The 13,184-nt window shown below is 44.7% G+C and overlaps 1 protein-coding gene across 7 annotated transcripts in view; it reads right to left on the reverse strand.

The window, feature by feature from the left end:
- Positions 1–11,503, reverse strand: part of SLC29A4 (solute carrier family 29 member 4) — a 183,656-nt gene extending 172,153 nt beyond the window's left edge. For 2 of the 7 annotated variants that reach the window (XM_085629178.1, XM_085629175.1), the window contains exon 1: positions 11,105–11,298. The gene's annotated coding sequence lies outside the window, so the exon portion shown is untranslated. Of the gene's footprint in view, positions 1–11,104 lie in introns of all 7 variants that reach the window. The other 5 variants (XM_085629179.1, XM_085629172.1, XM_085629173.1 and 2 more) reach the window with 5 other exon arrangements.
- Between the last annotated feature and the right edge of the window lie 1,681 nt (positions 11,504–13,184).

The raw sequence follows: 13,184 nt of genomic DNA on the forward strand, positions 1-13,184 counted from the left end.
CTCTAATGTGTTACACTCAGGCACCAAGGAGAGACTTACATTACTACACTGTGATAGAGTCCAAACTGAACAAACAAAGAACTGACTACTATACACCCAGTGTGGGCTCAGGCTGATCCAAAGACCCTGGTCAGACACACCGAAAGAGTCCAGACATACAAGCCGGACACCGATTTAAGTGCACTTACAGAGAGTCCAGGTCCAAGTAAGTCCAAAGAATTCCAAGCAGGTCCAGCCTTATTAATCAAGCACCGGTTGTATTAAGGCTACAGTGGATCCAGCCATGCCAATCAAGTGCCTATTACACATAGAGGGTCCAGCCCAGCCAAGCAGGCCCGGCTCTAATGCACTCACAGAATGGATCTTCTGAGATATTTTGGAAGAACACTTTGCAGCCTTCTTCTCCCCTGAAATGCACTGACCAGAAGGTGTTATTACGATGGATGAATTAAATTAATGCATACTGTGTGGCATTATTTACTTTTTATAAAGATGGAATAGTGTGGCAAATGAGAAGTAGCCCCTCTTGATGAGGAATGCAATGTTGGGGTGTTTGCCAGTGTGTTTTAATGTTGACTTGTTCAACCTGGAGAAATAACTAGAATAAAATAATTTCAGGGGCTGTGGAGCAATGGCACCTTTTAAAGATTAACTGGAAAAAGCTGGGGGGGGGGCGGGGGGTAACAAACATTCTTCAATCGGATCTTGAACAATTACACAGATTGGCGAGGCTGGTTGAGGCAAGTAAACAAGGAAAGGCTTTCACTTTTATTGATGAAGGAAGCAAAACTAACCAGGACTCTCTCTAACTGAGATATCTCCGACCAGGAAAGCACCGCATGTAAAGTCCCTCAGAGTCCCAGGGAAAGAGACATGGAAAGTCCCCTCCTGCCATTCACTCTAATCAGTGACCGGCCTTTATCTGGACAGTTCCAATGTCCAGAAGGTGTGTTCCATTTCCAGAGACTGGCTGACTTAGTAGAGTGTCAAAAAACTACAGAGCCTCTCATGTGTAGGCCAGTGGTTCAAAAAGACCGGCAACGAAATAATATATTATCTTTGCTACAGTTTTCACAATTTTAAATCTTGTATGCACCGAGTGTTACCATTACAAAAGTTAACGGCACATCTTATCAAAGGCGTAAATATCAGCGGTGCAGCCGGTGCTGTTGCACCGGGGACCAGAAGGCTAGAGAGCCCATCCTTTCTTACAGGTTTGTGTATGCTTATCAGGCCGCAATCACAATTTTTTGAAGAGTGCTTGGGACCGGGCTGCCCTATGTTTACGCTGGGCAGGGGAGTGGGTGGGTGGGTGGGGGGGTTGTGGGATGAAGGGGTTGGGCGTAGGAGACTGGAGGGGCAGTTATAAAGACCAAAACGGGCCTGAGGCAGACGCAGGAGCAGCCAGATCATATAAACCACATGAAAACAAGCATTGGTAAGGCCAACACATCTGACTTTGACTGCCAACTTTTTGACTTTGTCAATGTTTACTTTGTTTTGTCAATGGCCTTTGTAAAATGTTAAAGCTGGGGTCATTGAAAGTGTATGAAAAAGCAATGCCTAAAAGCAAAAATATTTTTTACTTTTAAGAAACACATATTGATTGATTTTGTAATCCCTGGAACTGACTCAGCTGCTTTCTGTGTGTGGAGGTGCTCGTTCTGAAAGGGAAGCATGCCATCGCTCACAGTGAAGGTACTGGAGGCTGGAGTGGGCTGACCCATGTTGTATGTTGCAGAAGGCGGGAGAAAAATGTGAGTAACACAACAACAAACCAATGGATGAAGATGGCTGGTTGAAAGCCTCAGTTATTAATGATACTATGCATATAATTTTTGTATAAGCAATAGTTCTTGGCTGACGCCAGACCTGTTTGATAGCTACAAAAACGGCACTGTGAGTGAAGCTTTTTAGTTTGCATGTAAACAACCTATTTATATCTGTCTTTATATACCTATCAATCTATACATAGCTATACATATCTATCTATATTTATGTATTTCTTTCTATACCTATCTATCTAGACTATAGCTATCTATCTATACGACACTTCACATATTTCTGTCTCTCTTCACCTCTCTATACCTTCCTACCTATATTAAATCTATTTACCTATCTATATCTATCTATTCCTATAAATGTGTATCTATTTACACCTACTCATACCAATCTATGTTCTGTCTATACCTATATATCTCTACTTATCTGCATCTATCTATCTGTCTATTTTTGGCTTTTTATCTCAATATATACCTATGTTTCTATCTAGCTATATCTGTCTATCAATTTGTATCTATCGATACCTATCACCTCAATCTCCCGATCTGTCTGTACCTGCCTGTACATCTAACCTACTCTCCCCCGTGCAATCCATGTCCCTTTTTCTGTCCCTGTCCTGCTCTGTGCCTCTTCATTTCTCTGTCACTGTACCAAATGATGTCTGTCCCTCCCCCTGTCACCCCTCTCTGCCCAGCTTCCCCGACCCCTTCCCTCTGTTTCTCTCAGGATGTCCCCGCGCCTGTGGGGACAGCAGTCTCGTTCTTAAACACTGCCATATGACTGTGCAGTCTGGCTCTTGTTTTGATGACAGAAGATGAGGCCCTGGGTCCATGAATATCGCTGATGGTGTCATTGGGGAAACATAGGAATCTCAGAGGTGGAACACTGAGAACTCGTGTCACTGTCAAGGGATGAGAAGCGTGTGTAGTGTGCTGGTGTGTGGTGATGGAAAGCTCTGTACTGGGGCCTCTGTATGATTGGAACCCACTCAGTGCCGTCTTAAGGCATGGGCACGCTGGGCAGTTGCCCAAGGGCCCCATGAGCATAGGTGCCCCATGCAGACCAGAATTTAACACACATTTTTCGTTAAACGTTTTTAATTCTCGCCTGACCCAGCGCATGCGCTGGTCTGGCGAGACTTATTGAGAGGGCTCCAAAAAGTGCTACCAGGCCAGCCTAGAGCTGCAGTGCATGTGCGAGGGCGTGCTCGGCGCGGTTTACCGCGGTTACTTTCACTTTCGCGGCCGCACAGCCGCTTTGCATAGCCAATAGGTCTCGCTTTTGGGACCTTATAAATATTTAGTTATGCAACTGTTGCATGGCTAAACACTTATAAGGTCCCAAAGGCGAGACCTATTGGCTATGCCAATACTTGTTATTCCTATGAGTGGTTGTGGGGGCAGGGCCCTGGGCACTGCTTTGCCCAGGGGCCTATAATACTGTTAAGACGGCCCTGTTTGCACTAGTGACCGGGAGAAAGGAGACTCACCCGTGGCGTTGTTTTGAGTAAATGGAAAGCTTGGGCTAGTAGTATTCTGAGAAGGGAAACTCACCTGACTATCTCTTCCAGTCAAGGTTTTGTGCTTTGAATTCTGGACCTTATAGTCCCATTTTGATGATGGGATAAACAGGATGACAAATCCTGAATGCAAAGCAAACCCTGGACCCGTTGAGGTCCTTGTGGACCTGGGAAACTTGAGACCTCTGACATTTCTTCTGCTTTGTCTATGTCCTTCGGTGGGTCACTTTGAAGCACAATGGGCAGTTTATGAATTCTTACACTTGTGAGGTGTATCGGGTTCCAATAAAAGGCCCACAGGCAAGCCCTCATGCACCATTTTATTTTGTAGTGTCCGAGACCGTGTTTCAGAAACATCAGTCACTGAGAAGTGAGTGAAAATGAAGGAAAGGTGAGAGGTTCAGGGAGCAAGGGAAAGATGTGGGGGGAATAGAGAGATTGCAATGTAGAGAAGAGAGAGGCATGGAAGAGTGGAGAATTGATTAATGTGGCTGGAGAGATATAGAGGGAAAAACAAGAGGGAAGATGGAGATACAAGGGAGAAAACAGGTGCAGCAAAGAATAAAGAAATAATGAGGTGATTGGAATGATTCTGGGGAGCGGATTGTTAATTAACGGAAGGAGAGATGCCAGGGATATAGAAAAGAACCTGGAGAGATACAAGGAAGGATTGAGAGAATTTAGAGAAATGGGACAGTATAGAAGTATACAGGGGAGGGTGGCCAAATGTACTGGAGAGAGAAAGTGATAGAGTAAAGCAGGGATAAAGGGAAGAGAGGGAAGAAGCAGGAAAGAGCAATTTAAAGGGTCGAGAGATAGAGGCAGTAAGGAAGATAGAGGAGAGTGGAGAGATTGGGAGAATGGAAATATATGGAAATGGGAAGAGAAAGTGGGGATGGAGTTGAAAACTATTTGGTAAAAGCTCAGAAGTAACAGAATAGAAAGATAGAGGAGAGATTAGTCATAGAAGAAGAGCGGAGAGATGCAGGGAACAGTGGAGAGAAAATTAAAAGTGGATGGGAGTGATTTGACAGGATGCAAGAGGATGCAGAGCTACTGATGTCTGAAGGGCCTAGATCAGCGGCTGCGGCTTTTATCCAAAGCAGAGAGCGATCTATGCTACATGCTAAGTCTATCACTTCTAAGAGCGTAGGATTTCTGCAGCTAAGCAACCGATCTTGTATTTTTTAGAAAAGCAATTAAACACAAATTGATTGTGTTTATATATATCTACATTGTTCTTAAAGTGCATGTTGCTGCTAAAACTCGCAAATGTGCTATGCAGTCTCCTCAGATTCCTCACTGTTTTGTTTTCTAGAAAATGTGAGTGCCAGAATGTTTTACTGAAATCGGTGAGCAAGATATTTGAGAACCCACTGACATTGTGACCTTATTTTAATTTTTTTAAAGCTCTATAATTTCTATGATAAAAAGAAAACCCGCAGTTTTTTCATTTACTGAATTATGATCTGTAAGAAATGCTTTCAGTTTTACAGCTTTGATTCCATCAAGATGGTATTCAGTTGTGCCACATTTCTGTCATAAATACAGATTGTTAGCACTCTAGTTGTTCATTAGAACTTTGTGTTAAAGCTGCAGTTGATCACATGGGAATTTAATAACAGGCTGCTTCAGTTCATAAAGTACGTTTTTCAGTCTGCATGTCAGAATGTTTTACTGACGTGGATGAAACAGATATTTGGGAACTCATAGAAACTGTGTCCTCATTTTAGCTTTCTAGAGCTCTAACCTTAATTTCTATGACAAAACAACCTCCCTCTTGTTCATTTCTGACTGTAATGCTTTAAGCTTTACAGCTATGGTTCCCTCAAAATTGCTTCAGGTGTGCCACAGTTTTATCTTGTTTACAGAATCTTAACTCTCTAGTTCGTTGGAACACTGCGGGAAGCTGCAGTACAACATTATGGAGTCAATTTTCAGACTTCTGCTCCTGTTGGAAGTACATATTTTACTCAGAATATCAGACTTTATTCTCAGATGGCGGAGGAAGAAAGTGTGAACTTATGGACAGTGTGCTCTAATTCTATAGCTTAGGAAGCACCTTTCATAACCTCAATGAGAAAGTCATGAGAGAAAACAGTTTTCTTTCAATGATAGATCATCAAATCCCAGCAGAGGGTCAGCATTTTTCACAGGCTAAAATCACCGTAGAACACACTACCGTTCCTAAAATTAGGGTGCTACCACCAACAAATGGTTTACACTGTGACTAAAATCTGTTTTCACACTGTATATGTGCTCTTTTTGTGTCCAAAACCTGGCATGCATTTGCATTTTAGTGGGAACCATGTCCCCGAGTTCTGTAATTTCTGCCTCAAATGTTGTCCATGTTGTGGCCAGCAGTCAAGTGAGGTTCTCTTTGGTTCCCCCACCACAAAAACCCCATGGGTTCAGGGTGTGCTCACCTTGCCCCCTTTATATTTCAATTCATTTTGAGGACACGGGCACCATGTCTCTGATTTCAGTAATGGCTGCACCGGCATATGGGTCAGGATGTGACCAGCCAATCAGGAATCGACTAACCCCCTGTAAAATGGCCAACCAGAGCATAACTGGACATCGACAGCTCAGATATCACTATCTTTCAAACCCCTTCATGACTACCCAGAGCACTCTTTAAACATGGATTTCTCAAAAACAGCTGAATGGATTTACACCAACAGCTGAATGGATGTACACCAAATAAACAAAAACACGCCCCCTCCACCCTTTGTTGGCCCCTTCTTGAAGGATCACCCGAAAACTCTTTAGGAATGAGCTATGGTGAGTAAACATTTTTGGGAACATTCCCAGAAGATTTTCCAAATGGCACCAAATGTATTAACAAAACAAAAAACGCATTTCCTATGGCTACACAGTGGCAAACACCACTGTGTGATGCACATACACACACAAAAATACACACATGCAAGCTAAAAGTCAGCAAGTAATAGGATAGTAAGCTGGGCTGTGGCTGGTTAATGCATTGTGATGTAATGTTCTTTAAAAACACTTTCCTGCATTGGAGCAGCATTGTGGTGGACCTGATTGATACCGGGATGTTGTTCCAGATTCTGGATGCATTGATGGAAAAGTCCTTTTAACTTTTTTTTTCTTTTTTTGTACACATCTGCAATCTGATGGTGTCCTGGCTGTGTGGGGGCAGAGTACCACAAGAGATGGGGAGCTTGTCTGCAAGATAAGTGAGGGTGCTGGTTGTGATGGCTTTGTAAATGATGCTGCGGGTTTTGAAGATGGTGCGGGCCGGCAAGGGGAGCCAATGGAGTTCTATCAGGATGCGTGTGATGTGATCGCATTTCTTCAGGCCCAGGATGAAATGTGCTGAGGTGTGTAAGATACCCCAAGGGGTACCAGTGTGGAGTCTGGGAGGCCATGATGAAGGACAATTCCACCATCCAGATGCAAGTTTGAAAGGTCTTGGACAGCAGTTCTTGGGGTGCCCATGTGAACAAATGTGCGTTGGTTTGAAAGGTAGGAGCAGAACCAGTGAGGGACATTGCTGGGGAATCCCATCCAAAACTTGAGGGTGCGTATGAGGGTGGATTGGTTGACTGCATTGAAGGCAGCTGAGAGGTCCAGCAATATCAGGAGACAGAGGCCATCTTCATCTGTGTATATATGTGTCAAATATGAATGCAACAATCCTTTCTTCTACAATCATGGGACTCAGCCACCTGGGACACAGATGCCACGTGGGCAGGTGCTGCATAATTCATAAATGCACAAAATCCTTCAGCAAGGGGAAGCTGCACTCCAGGCCCACTATTGTTAGGTTAATATCATATCAGTGTCCTAGGATAATAGTCGTTTTCCTCGAGTAGCACCTTAATATTGAATATTTTTTAGCACAACACATGCACACATCTGAAGAAACTGCATATAGGATAATAGTAAATCGTGATTGTATTATACATAAATGATGTAATTGCCATGATACCACCAATAAAAATAAATGACTAGCATCTACCATATATGCAGTTTTGTTACGGAGCACAAAGACAAAGGCTCATAGTCCTCTTGCTACTTATGACATCCACTAATGGGCTGAGATAGTCACAAACACCGGGCACAACCGATAATTTGGATGTTTAACCGGAATGCAGCCGCGGTTCGTGCAGGTAGCAGCGGTCGGGCGGTGGGGCCGTGTAAGGGGGGATTCCGAGGGACGATGGAAAGGGAAAATGAAATAAATAATTAATTTTCCCTCGGCATCGTCCCTCGGAATCCCCCCTTACACGGCCCCACCGCCCCACCGCTGTTACCTGCATGGACCGCACCTGCCTGAATATATTTATTAATATTGTGCTCAATTCTGTTTAAAAGATTTTTTTATGTACATGCATTTGGTCTCCTATCTTTGATAATATCACGTAGAGATCTTATGCTTGTTAATAGTATGGATCGATGTGAGAAAAAAAGACTATGACATTCGATGTGCATGCAAGCCCGCTTTCACTGTCATAGGCAGATAGATGGAGATAGAGATAGAGATAGGTGTAAATAGATCAGACTATTATTTTAGGCAGGTTCCTCTGTTAATGCTCACATCATAACATATTCGCCTGGTGTGATGCTGCGAGGCTGAAAACATTCCTTTCATAAACATTTCCAAATGCACTGTATCGCACCAACAGCTGCGGCAGTCTTGCAAGTGAAATAGATGTATTCTTCTCCGCACACTAAGCCAAGCAATCTCTTGCAAATGCATTCATTTCTGGTGCCTTTCCAAATCTTCATGGAAGACATTTCTGACACTGGTTGACCAAAGTTCTATGCATAGTTGCAGTTTCTTCACAATGATAAGCCTTGATTGCTAATATTCGTACAAAGCATCTATTGTTATTTTCATCATGTTCATAAAGCCATCTCTTGACGTGTTTCACTTTAGTGGAGCTCATTATAACAAGGCCGTTAGAGCTGGGTGTGCAACATATCAGTGGCGTAGCGGGGGGGATCCGCCCCCGGCAAATCTAGTTATTTACAATGCATTCGATTTGATCACATGCCATTAAAACACGGTCGTTACAACGACGGCGTTGTTAGTATGCAATACCATTACATCGCAAGTCATTACAATGACTTGCAGTAGGGGACGCACTGGACTTAGGAATTGTGCTATTTACTATTCCTACTCCAGTTTGCGTAACAGCAGGGAAGGTGTCGGATTTTAAATCCAATACCAGTGCGCCCCCTACTGCAAGTCGTTGTAATGACTTGTGATGCAACGGTATTGCGTACTAACAACGCGGTTGTAGTAACGACCGCGCAGCGTTGTAAACGCTGTTTCCTGCCCCAGGCAGCACGAGTTTTGGGGCGGCAGCCTCCTCCACTGCCATTACCTGCGGCCGTCGCGGTGTGGCCAACGCAGGAATCACAAGCATCTCCCCGACTTTACCCGCGGCTGCCAGGCGGCAAAAGCAAGGACAGTCACGGGCGGCAAAAGGTCTAGCTATGCCACTGCAACACATATCTGCTGCATAGCAGCTGAAGGCCAATATTTTCTTTTCTGTACATCTACTGGTCTGTTTCTTCAACAGAAACCATTTTGTGGCGTTCAGGGCTTAGCCCGTGAAATTCGTCGGCATACCATAGTTCTACCTTGTTTGGAAATCACAGATTACTGTCTCATGCACTCTATTTTGCAATTACCTTATATTGGAAAACAGTTGGGCTTATATTCATTGAGTCTATTGAATTAGATTTAATCTCATTACTTGGAATTAACCCCATATGTTCTGGTTCTTTGTTTGTTACTTCCACACATGAAATGACCTGTTGACTCATACCATACAGATCCATTTGGCTTCATCGTGGAGTCATGGCAACTCTTGCTTCCACAATCCTGTTGATGAGGCATTTAGACATGATTGTGCACCAAATGTCATTAAGACTCCTATAAAAGTTTGTACACTCCTTTTGATGTTGCACCAAGGGTGATTTTGCACCTATATGTGATTTTACTCCTAAATGCTTCCTCACAAAGCTCTTTATTTTGCACCAAGGGTGACTTTTCATCAAAAACTGGTCTTGCACCTAAATCTGATTTTGCACCCACAAAATGATGTTGCACCTAAATGTGATTTGAACATCTGAAAGCTCCTCACCCATGCTGATGGCACACCAAGGATGAATTTGCACCTTAATGTGCCACGAACTACGGGCCTGGTTGCAAATTTAGGTGTTGTTTATCGCACCAGATAAATAACGATACGGCAGGGTACGGTATTCATCGGGAACAATAAATTACACCTATCACAAGTTTGTGGGGAATAAAATGCAGATTTTGGTCTTTAACGCAAATACCGTATGCTTTTGCAGGTCTGACCTGCCGAAATGTAACAATGGTTGAGGTGTTTAATGCTTCCAATAATTATCGAATGAACTAAGGGGCATATTATCAAGCACGGCGTTAAAATTATCGCCTCTTTAATGGCAGGAAACTGCCGCTAAAGCGGCGATAATGGGCTTGATAATATGCCGCACAGAATTCCAATAGAAGCCCATGTTGACACCAGAACATGGGCTTCTATGGGAATTCTCAAGGGCATATTATCAAGCCCATTATCGCCGCTTTAGCAGCAGTTTCCTGCCGTTAAAGCGGCGATAATTTTAACGCCGTGCTTGATAATATGCCCCTTAGTTCATTCGATAATATTTCAGCAGGTCAGACCTGCAAAAGCTAAAGCGGTGATCATTTTAATGCCGTTTCTTGATAATATGCCCCCAAATACCTTCGAACTTGTAGTTGGGTTTACGCATGCGTCGGAATTAACCGACTCACTCGTCATCGGGCCCTTAATGCCAGGACACACTGACGCCTAATGTCACATCTTAGAACCACATTTTTCTTGTGCTGATACCCAACAGCTGCACATAGCAACTGTCTCAGATTGAATTTGCTTTTAAAGATCAATAACTGACATATTTGTCATTTTATACAATTATGTCCACCAAACCTAAAAAAGGGAGCTACATATCAGACTCAAGGGTGTATGTAACAACATCACCAAAAATACCCTCAAACACTACAAACATCGACCCCTGAAAGCCAACCCAGGAAACATTAATCGGTGACAAATACCAGAGCCTCAGACTGGGCTCCATTACATGTCTGTGCATACTGCCTTTGTCACTCATTTTGATATTGCCCCACTAGTCGTAAATTCGATCATTCACAACAACTAATGTCGAACAGTACGCCAGTGTTATGTATCGATTCTACCAGGAGGTGGCGCCAGAGACACAATATAAAACCAAGACGAATTCTCTAATTAGATGTGCACAATAATTAAGAAAGAATACGGATCTAAATGGAAACCCACCTCCGCTTCCTTCTAGGTTATGAAAAGACGAAGCTTGGCATCGTCAAAACACGCGTCCCCCTATTCCAGAGTCTGTCAAGTCAAAGTGCAAGGAGTTTGCCATTTCACAAGTCTTTTTTCCACAATTAAGAATTAACACGTCCTTTCTAATTGTTTTTCTTGAATATCCAGTATCAGTTTGTAGCTGTTAATTGACGTGCGTTGCGTGTGAAAGTGCTGCGAACATTGCAATTTTACAACCCAAAGATACAATTTCGTTCCTTTATCCCGTTTATGCCCGTTCCATATTTCTTGTTGCCTTTTCTTCTTTCCCGTTTTTTATTTTTGCACATCTCTCCAATTTTCTGACTCCGCATCGCTCTATGAAAGAGACAACAATGCCCACTCCCTCCACCGCCCCCCGTTTCCCACCCCCTATTTCCCTCCCTCTTCGTTGCCAACAGGTTTCTCCCCCTCTTACCTCTTGGCTGCTGGCAGCAGCTCCTCGGGTGGGATGAGGAGTTCAGGGCCCGAGATCCCTCCGCGGCCACCTCCTCCTCCTCACCCTGGCACCCTGGACCATCCCTGCATCTCCCATCTCATGCCGCGCTCCATGCAGCCCGTGTCCTCTCCCAGAGGCGACCAGTCAGCGGCACCGCAGACCCTTCTGCATCTGAGGTACACAGAGCCAGCCCACACGCTCTCCTCTCCCCCCACCCCCTCCTCGCTCCTTGTCTCCCCTCCTTCCCCCGTCCGTGGATGGATACCACCCACTGCAACAGCAGGGAGCCTCGGAGCACCGGTGCAGGAAGGTTACCCCACGCCTGTCAGCATCCACGCAGTACCTGCCTGGTGTGAGAGGCGGCGAGCGGGAGTGCGTGTCGTATCCCGTTCTCCACAGCTTATAGGCACCACAAGCTGGGTACCACCTGAAAGAATGCAAAGTGTCTCCCCCAGCCGGGTACAGATGCTGTCCTAAGAGCCTTCCACCCCGCCCCGAGGAAAGTGGTATGGTCTGACAGCCTCGGCAACAAGTTAGATTTATCAAGCGCCTTATAAACTGAGGATCTCGAGGCGCTGAACTGCCGCCCTATGAACAGTAACTTTTACTCCAGAATTGACCCTTTAATAAGGGTCCGACAGGGAGAGAAATAGACCCTCAGTAGCCAATTAGATAGTTGAAAAAGTGGCCCACATTTGCATATCGGAGCAGGTTTCAGCTTGTAAAGACACCATGTATAGGTGTTGTGCAATGTATTGGAGCAAACATGCATTTATGTTTGCTGCAGCCAATGTTTGTGTTAATATTAGGAAAATCAACAATAACAACCTGCCCACCAGATAGGGTGACCACCTGGCAGGGAGGCAAATTCTGGAGAGGGCTGTAAAAAATTCAGCACAACTGGGCACAATTCAGGACAAAATTCAGGACACAGGGTCAAAATTCAGGACAAAAATTCAGGTCAATTTTACTGGCATATCCAAGGAGAGACCATACCCCACTACTTTATCAGTGCATTTTTTTTCTACACAGCACTATTTATTCACTATAGTCCAGTGGTGTCACAAAACTTGAGGCCCCCCTGCAAAGTACATGGATGGGCTCCCCCAAAGCTCCAGACCCAGTCAGGAGCACTCAGGCCTGGACCCGCCGATCATGCACTTTGTCAGAGGAGGGTCCCTGGAGCTCACCCACCCCCGCCTGGGATGTGGAGGCTATTGTTACACCACTTCTATGGTCTTTTTGTGATTGCCTTTAGGTTGCTACCCTCAGGTGGTACATTCCGTCAACAGTAAATTAACTCCCTTGACCACGGTGTCAAGGGCACTTCCTCTACCCAAATGTTCCCAATCTTTCTTGGAGCGAAAGCAACTGCAACACTTCGATTATGTTTCTAAACATTTTAAAATCCATGGCAAAGATTTTGAGAAAGATTAAGGTAAGTGAACTTCGGGCTAGATGAGACAAGTTGAACAAAAACATCTGTCTCACCTCCACCTCCTGTGGACTTTAAACCTTAAAAAAAACGAATGCAGCAGAGCAGATGGTGGGGGTGACAGTGTCACACCTAATGTCAGGATGTGAGGTGCCCACAACTTGTCTGTAGGGAAGAGGTGTGGCGCCGCGGCCAGGGCGACTGACTCCGTAATCTGGGGATCACGGTTCGATCGCCGGCGGCAGGTTAGCCCAGCACCATGTGACTCTGGGCAATAGCTTGCTTAATCGTCCCGAAGGCCTCCTGCGCCTAGAGACCCTTACGGGTGATTGATCGCGCTTTACAAATGTGGATTATTATTGGTCTCACAGCATTAGGGTGTGAGTCCGGGACTGTACATTCACCTCAGACTGGAGCCCGGACTACCGATCAAAGAGAATTAAAGAGGAGGATGAAATCGACGTCAGATGGGAGAGCCGCAGCAACTGATTCAAAGGGTTAGTGTCAAGAACCGGACAAGGAAGGAAGTTAACAACAAGGTGGGACAGTTCCTAAAATCAGAGAAGATGGTCCCGCCATGAGTATCAGAAAGTATTTCATACCTGGGGAGTTTATCTCCGCACA

The sequence above is a fragment of the Triturus cristatus genome, chromosome 10 (genome assembly GCF_964204655.1).
Source record: "Triturus cristatus chromosome 10, aTriCri1.1, whole genome shotgun sequence".
Taxonomy (NCBI): domain Eukaryota; kingdom Metazoa; phylum Chordata; class Amphibia; order Caudata; family Salamandridae; genus Triturus; species Triturus cristatus.